This window comes from Anguilla rostrata, chromosome 5 (assembly GCF_018555375.3).
Source record: "Anguilla rostrata isolate EN2019 chromosome 5, ASM1855537v3, whole genome shotgun sequence".
NCBI lineage: Eukaryota > Metazoa > Chordata > Actinopteri > Anguilliformes > Anguillidae > Anguilla > Anguilla rostrata.
In genome coordinates, this window is record NC_057937.1 from 19,122,904 (window position 1) to 19,130,626 (window position 7,723).

The 7,723-nt window shown below is 41.9% G+C and overlaps 1 long non-coding RNA gene across 5 annotated transcripts; it reads right to left on the bottom strand.

Moving 5' to 3' along the window:
• Positions 1-3,643: 3,643 nt before the first annotated feature.
• On the bottom strand, positions 3,644-7,657 carry LOC135254911 (uncharacterized). Of its 5 annotated transcripts, XR_010329987.1 has the most exons (6): positions 7,221-7,657; positions 6,333-6,628; positions 5,753-6,048; positions 5,173-5,468; positions 4,580-4,888; positions 3,648-4,118 (listed from the first exon to the last, which is right to left on the bottom strand). It is a non-coding gene; the product is annotated as an uncharacterized LOC135254911 (long non-coding RNA). The 5 variants fall into 5 exon arrangements; XR_010329989.1 differs by lacking the exon at positions 7,221-7,657 and having other exon boundaries at positions 3,644-4,118; positions 5,713-6,048; positions 6,333-6,872; XR_010329988.1 differs by lacking the exon at positions 7,221-7,657 and having other exon boundaries at positions 3,644-4,118; positions 5,133-5,468; positions 6,333-6,871.
• Between the last annotated feature and the right edge of the window lie 66 nt (positions 7,658-7,723).

A 7,723-nucleotide genomic window follows, 5' to 3' on the forward strand; every position in this document is an offset into this window, starting at 1 on the left:
AAAAATGATACTCCTGCAGGCTTCCAGCACCACCTGCCTAAGAAGTGTACTGCAATGGCCATGCTGCTCAGCTGTTGGACTAAAGTGAAAACAAGCAGCAGCTGGCTCCAAGTGTTGTATCCCAACATAATAAAATGAGTGTTTGCTCTTGCAAGAACCACAACACATATGTAGTTAGATTAAGAAAAGGTTTTGTTTTATTTTAACAGCTAACTGCCATGGCAGGCAATTATAGGTATGTCACTCTGTGAACACTTTGAAAGTCCCAGAACTCTTTCTTATATAGCCACACTTGTCAACCAATCACATGCCAACTTTAAAACCCACACAACATGTGATCCAGTGCCATGCATCCCTAGCATGTAAATCATTTCTCCATTTTTCCCCCTACTAAATACACCCACAGTAGAGTCTTTAGAGGACCCATGGATGTAAGGACCCATGGATGATTCACGCATGTTAAATAATTATTTTTTAAAAAGTAATTGTAAAACCCGCATGTTTGAGTCAAGGAACTAGCTTTGAATTGTAATGAAGGTTGCGCTGCACTTTTTAAATATACAACCAACAAAATTGCATACATGTTTTATTCTTGATTCTTCTTGTATGGTATATACTATCACAGCTTGTTGACTTATTGATCTTAAGATTATTATCCACACTTCACCATCTCTTTCTCAATATGTTTAGCATATCAGACGTCATGATAAGCATAATTGCAACCTCTAATCAAGTGAAACTCTAATCAAGAGTTTTTTTGTGATATCTTTATTGCATACACCTGCAATATCTTTATTGTATATAGCATCCCCGTTTTTAAAAGCACTAATTTCCAAGACAGGCATTTCGTAATTGACACGAAATGTGCATTTATTCAGCAGACTCTTATTCAAAGTGATTTTCAATGTAAGAGAACATTATCAGTTATTTGAGCAACATTCACGGAGAGACATCATTAAATGATATGGATTTATTCATAAGCTAATAACCAAATGAAGTCATAAATCACGCCACAACAATTGTATTGTAAATTTGCAGTTCTGTTAATTAAGGGACTTGTTTCTATTGATCAATAGAATTCTACAGAATTATATTGACAAAAGAGATTTGAGCTGTAGGTCAACAGATTGCTCCTCAGTGGCATTGACCACAGTAGACCTCTGCACCCTGGTTTACCAACCCCCAGACTACAGTCTGCTCACTCTGCCTGGCCCAGAGTATGTACCAACAGCAGGACTGCCTGGACCAGGTCCACCAGCTGGCCCAGGAGCACAGCCGGTGCAGCAACTTCACAGAATTGCAAGAGTAACACCTGCTGCACCAGTCATGTGTTCCAGCCAGGGGAGAAGATATAGGGCCGGTCACCTAAGCTGGACAGTAACTGTTAGGGCCCCTGCAATGTGCTGCAGAGCATATATGAGGTAGTTTATGAGGTCCAACTCCAGCTGAGGGCTGTGGTACTCCACAGGAACTGCCTGGCCGCCTACCAGGGGTCCTTGCTTGCCCCTGACTCCAGCCAGCTGTCACAGCTCTCAAGCACAAGCCAGCCTCCGTTTGTTCAAGCACCAGGTTGGGGTAGAGGGTACAGTGATTTGCCTCGCAGGCAGGGTCGCCATCACCATAGCCAGTACAATCCCTGCCTGATCCTGCACCTGTTCATCTGTGTCAGTTCCAGTGTCACCGCCCACTGCCAGAGAGGACGTGACAGGCATTGAGTCAGTGCCTGATCTGGTCCTTCCCTCCCATCTCCTGGTGGGGACACCAACCTGCCACTGACTCGTCAAGGTATGTGCCAGTGCCAAACTTCAGCTTAGCTGGTGGATTTGGGTAGGAACTGCAGTGGGAAGGGCCTACAACAACAAGGTGGTTGCTTGTTTTTTTAAAGGGGAGAATAGTGTAGCAGTGGCTAATAGAGGTATCTAGCAAGCTAACAATGGGCTAGCTTGTTTGCATGCCTGTATTGTGGTCCAGGTAGCTAGCTCACCACAGAAGGGCTAGCTCAGTGTTCACATGCTTTTTTGTGTTATGTGATGTCACAGAAGTGAGAATTTGTGCTTGTATGATGTATGTAATGTCAGCCTTTCCCCCTGCTTGAGAAGAACACAGCCTTCTTAATAAAGCATGACCATTATTCAAGATCCGCCTGGTCCCTCTTGGGAAGTGCTCGCAAGTTACTACATATAGACCATTTATCTTAATATAGTCAGGAAAGATTGATACGAGTCAAAGATTGTTCGTTTACCAGATCCATTTATTTTATGTTTAAAGATTAGTGGATCAACGTGTGCTTACTGTAAACTGACGACTTAGCTGCACCCAACACATGAATAGTTTTATGACTGTCTTGATGCTATGTAGCTGTAAATGATGACCATGTCAGTGCTGGCAGGCATGAACTTATTTTTATACAGTCTATGGCATGAACTCAAGTTCAGTCTTTTTTTTCTTGATGGGTTTAAGTAAGATGGTCCTATGTCCGTGCTTAGAGGGGCACTTCTGCCCCGAGCGCTGCAAAACATCAAACCGTTTCCTTGAAAGAAACGATTACCTCTCGAGGAAGCACCTATTTTGGGAAACATGCGGTGCTGTTTCAGAACATTTCAGAATTTTTCTGTGAGTTAGGTCTGCAGTAAGCCCATGTGTGCATGCTGCTCTGGGCACAAATGTGCTTCATGACTGACACTTTCGCACGACTCCCCAAAACAACCACAGCTTCCATAACAAACCTTGGCATTCATTACATACATTGTTGATTTTGTGCTAACTTCAGGGTAATTATGCAATTTGAATTTTTTTCTAGAAGCTAGTCTTATTAATTTACAGTTGCCTCCATAGTAGCAGATACAACTAGACCTGTTCTCAGAATGAGTATACTGACTGATATCTCGTGTGGTAGTAGCCTTAAGTATTTAAATCCTTAAAAAGTAAAAGTGGCCGTTTTAACATTTAATAGCTAGACTGGATATGTATTGCAGATATCCACAATTCAATTCTTCCTAGTCAAAATGAACATTTCAGATATCCACAATGACATTCTTCCTAGCCACAATTGTCATTTCAGATATCCACAACGTTCTTCCTAGGACAAATGGTGTCACTTTTGCCATTCATGTGTATTGGGCTTTCAATTTCAGATATCCACAACGTCATTCCATCATTCTTCCTATCCAGAATGAACATTCTGGAAATCTGCAATAGAATTCATACTAGGAAAAATTCCCATTTCAGGTATCTACAATCCAATTGCTACTAGTCAATTTTAATTTCAGATATCCAAAATGAAAAAACCGTTCCAGATATCTATAATGTAATTTTGGATATCCAAAAATACATTTTGACTAGTAAAAATAAAATATCATTGCGGATATCCACAAGTGGGGATGAATAATTGTGGACGCTGGAGTTTCAGAAATGATAAGTCTTCAAACTCTGAGGAAAAAACACCACTAAGACACTTTCAGGTTTTCACTGAAACTGAGACTTTGAATAAACTAAATAAAGTGCCTACATGGCGACTATGTGAAATATAACCCGACTTGAGTGTGTGTGGTCAGTGGCATTGCTCAGTGGAATTGGAGCGACAGTGTGTAGGCTATGTAAAAGCACACTCCAAAGAGAAGGGAGTTATGCTCTCATAACTGAAAGACTTTCAAGATGCAGTTGTCAGTTAAATTCCATTTTATTTGAATTGCAATTTTTACAGACAGTTGGCACCAGGCCTGAACCCCCAAGACAATGAGCAAGTAAGATCCCCAGTGGGATGAAAAACACTCAAACTGTGGCGAGAAAAAACTCCCCAATGGGAAGAAATCTCGGGAGGAACCCGGTTGTAGAGGGGGAGCCCATCCTCCGCTGGCTGGCCTGGTGTCAATTGTAAAGATAGGCTGACAGGTAACATAGAACGGCTGCTGCCTGCAGAGATGCAATCAAGTGGTCACACTATGCCACAGATCCCCAATGCCTTAGAGATCTTAGCGATGACAAGGAACTGGAGGAAGTCCAGGGAGGCGTAGTCCGACAGCGTCCCACGTGGCGGAGTGGTAATGCCATGCATCCTGTCACAGAGGACAAGGTTTGGGAGGGATTGACACAAAGATGTGGGTGGGCATGAGTGTCTCCTGTGTGAGAATGGGAGGGATAGACAGGTAGAAACAAACTTAGCATCTGCACAACAGAAGTCATATGGACAATTAATTAATTAATTAAACAAATTAATTTAGCCTAGCTTACCTAGTTTCTAAACTGACCCCCCTAGACTAGGCTGCTGGTGAATCCCAGACTCCTGTTCACCTTGCTGGAACAACTTCCAGGCCAGAATTCATGAGAGTAGATCTAGTTCACCACTCCCAACTCATTTATGAATATAGATGTGTGTATGAACCAGTGAATTCCTCTAGTTCAGGTAATATACATAAACATCATACACATAAACAACATAAGGCCATTTCTACTGGTCTTGTGCATTGTTATCGATATATGTTGTTAAAACATAACTATAGTCTTGTTATAACCCAAGTTTCAAATGAAGAAAAATTAATATTAGAGCAATTCAATACAATTTTCGAGACTCTTTCCTCACCATATTCTCCATCATGTAATGCTTCTTGAGCTGTTTTGTGACTACTTGAATTCTTGTTGCTCATCAATGAGTTCAGAGAGAGAGAGCTGCTCATGTATCCCAGTGTCCTGGTAGCTCTGCTGGAACTCCTGGGCCAAATTCATAACTGTAGGCTAGTGGTGATCTGGGATCAAGTTGTAGCCCATTTCGCCTTCTTTGCCCTAATCAATGGTCAAGGCCAGGCTATGGGCCAAGGAAAACCGATCCCAAATCACCACTCCTAGAGGATGAATATGGCCCCTGGCTGCTGTCCATTGCCATAAATGAATACTGCAAAAGATTTAAAGAATAAAGATCCAACTCAATGACATCAAACAATAAGAATCATCTGGGACCATAATGCCCACACAGAATAAGGGATGTGTGTATGAACTAGTGACTTCATCTAACAAAGATAATATACATTAACAACATACACAGAAACCATATTAGGCCATTCCTACTGGTTCAGTGCATCATTATCAATGTGTTGTTAGCACATAACTATTGCTGTATCAAACTAAACACAATTTACCTGGAGCAATTCAAAACTATTTTCGTGACTCTATCCTCACCAATTTCTCCATTATGTAAGGCTTCTTGTGCTGTTTTGTGGCAACTCGACTTCTTATTGCTAATTCCAGAGAGCTGGTGATAGATCCCAGTGTCCTGTTAGCTCTGCTGGATCTCCTGGGCCAAATTCATAACTGTAGGCTAGTGGTGATCTGGGATCAAGTTGTAGCCCATTTCGCCTTCTTTGCCCTAATCAATGGTCAAGGCCAGGCTATGGGCCAAGGAAAACCGATCCCAAATCACCACTCCTAGAGGATGAATATGGCCCCTGGCTGCTGTCCATTGCCATAAATGAATACTGCAAAAGATTTAAAGAATAAAGATCCAACTCAATGAGATCAAACAATAAGAATCATCTGGGACCATAATGCCTACACAGAATAATGGATGAGTGTATGAACTAGTCACTTCCTCTAACTAAGATAATATACATTAACAACATACACAGAAACCATATTAGGCCATTCCTAGTGGTCCTATGCATGAATATCAATGTGTTGTTAGTACATAACTATTGCTGTATCAAACTAAACACAATTTACCTGGAGCAATTCAAAACTATTTTCGTGACTCTATCCTCACCAATTTCTCCATTATGTAAGGCTTCTTGTGCTGTTTTGTGGCAACTCGACTTCTTATTGCTAATTCCAGAGAGCTGGTGATAGATCCCAGTGTCCTGTTAGCTCTGCTGGATCTCCTGGGCCAAATTCATAACTGTAGGCTAGTGGTGATCTGGGATCAAGTTGTAGCCCATTTCGCCTTCTTTGCCCTAATCAATGGTCAAGGCCAGGCTATGGGCCAAGGAAAACCGATCCCAAATCACCACTCCTAGAGGATGAATATGGCCCCTGGCTGCTGTCCATTGCCATAAATGAATACTGCAAAAGATTTAAAGAATAAAGATCCAACTCAATGACATCAAACAATAAGAATCATCTGGGACCATAATGCCTACACAGAATAATGGATGAGTGTATGAACTAGTCACTTCCTCTAACTAAGATAATATACATTAACAACATACACAGAAACCATATTAGGCCATTCCTAGTGGTCCTATGCATGAATATCAATGTGTTGTTAGTACATAACTATTGCTGTATCAAACTAAACACAATTTACCTGGAGCAATTCAAAACTATTTTTGTGACTCTATCCTCACCAATTTCTCCATTATGTAAGGCTTCTTGTGCTGTTTTGTGGCAACTCGACTTCTTATTGCTAATTCCAGAGAGCTGGTGATAGATCCCAGTGTCCTGTTAGCTCTGCTGGATCTCCTGGGCCAAATTCATAACTGTAGGCTAGTGGTGATCTGGGATCAAGTTGTAGCCCATTTCGCCTTCTTTGCCCTAATCAATGGTCAAGGCCAGGCTATGGGCCAAGGAAAACCGATCCCAAATCACCACTCCTAGAGGATGAATATGGCCCCTGGCTGCTGTCCATTGCCATAAATGAATACTGCAAAAGATTTAAAGAATAAAGATCCAACTCAATGAGATCAAACGATAAGAAACATCTGGGACCATAATTCCTACACAGAATAACGTATGTGTGTATGAACTAGTCACTTCCTCTAACTAAGATAATATACATTAACAACATACACAGAAACCATATTAGGCCATTCCTAGTGGTCCTATGCATGAATATCAATGTGTTGTTAGTACATAACTATTGCTGTATCAAACTAAACACAATTTAGCCTAATTGAAGGAATTCAAAACCATTTTTGTGACTCGTTCCTCACCAATTTCATAGAAAATAAATTTTAAGATACTTCTCTCCACAAGTCGCGAATGCTCAATTGTACACATTATTCAGATCCCCCAATGCGTTCAATTGGGCCAATCCTAAACTAACAACTGGCCTGCATTATAGCCTAAGCCAGGTTAATGCTTTTACATTTCCTGTGTTTTACTGAATTATCTTTTGTAGCTTCGTGGTCCGAACACAATTATTGCAATTCAGAAAACAGCAAACTTAGCTAGATTTCTTCTCTTGCTGCTTGCAAAGCGTTACGACATTTACAGCACATGTCTAGTCCGCTGACCTGGGCTGGATGTAGCTGACGTCCACATTGAAGCTAGGCCATCGGCGGTAATAGCGGCTCCAAGTCGATCCGTTTTACTTGGAAGGGCTGGCGGCGCTGATTCATGAGCATGATGTTTTCCTGCTTGATGCCAGTGTGAACGATGCCCATATCTATCCAGGGCTGTGGCCACCTGGAGAATAACCGTCCGGAGGTACACTTCATCAGCGCGTTGGCTTTCTGGAAGGCATCCAGGGTCTGGTCCATTACCTCTTCCACCAAGTAAATGTGAAACTAGTCCGCAAAAGCTTCGTAAAAGCGAACGATATGGTGATCGAAAGCATTCTCGCCCGTAAGAGCAGCGAGAAGTCGTGCTTCTTGAGTGCATATCCTCGAGTGAACACGGGGCATTCTCTTCACGGCCACCATTTTCCGGTCGCTCCGACGATGGAGCGACCGGAAAATGCTGATCCTGAAAGCTTTGTCCTGCCACAAAGAACGTGACTTTGTACAAGGTACCTAGG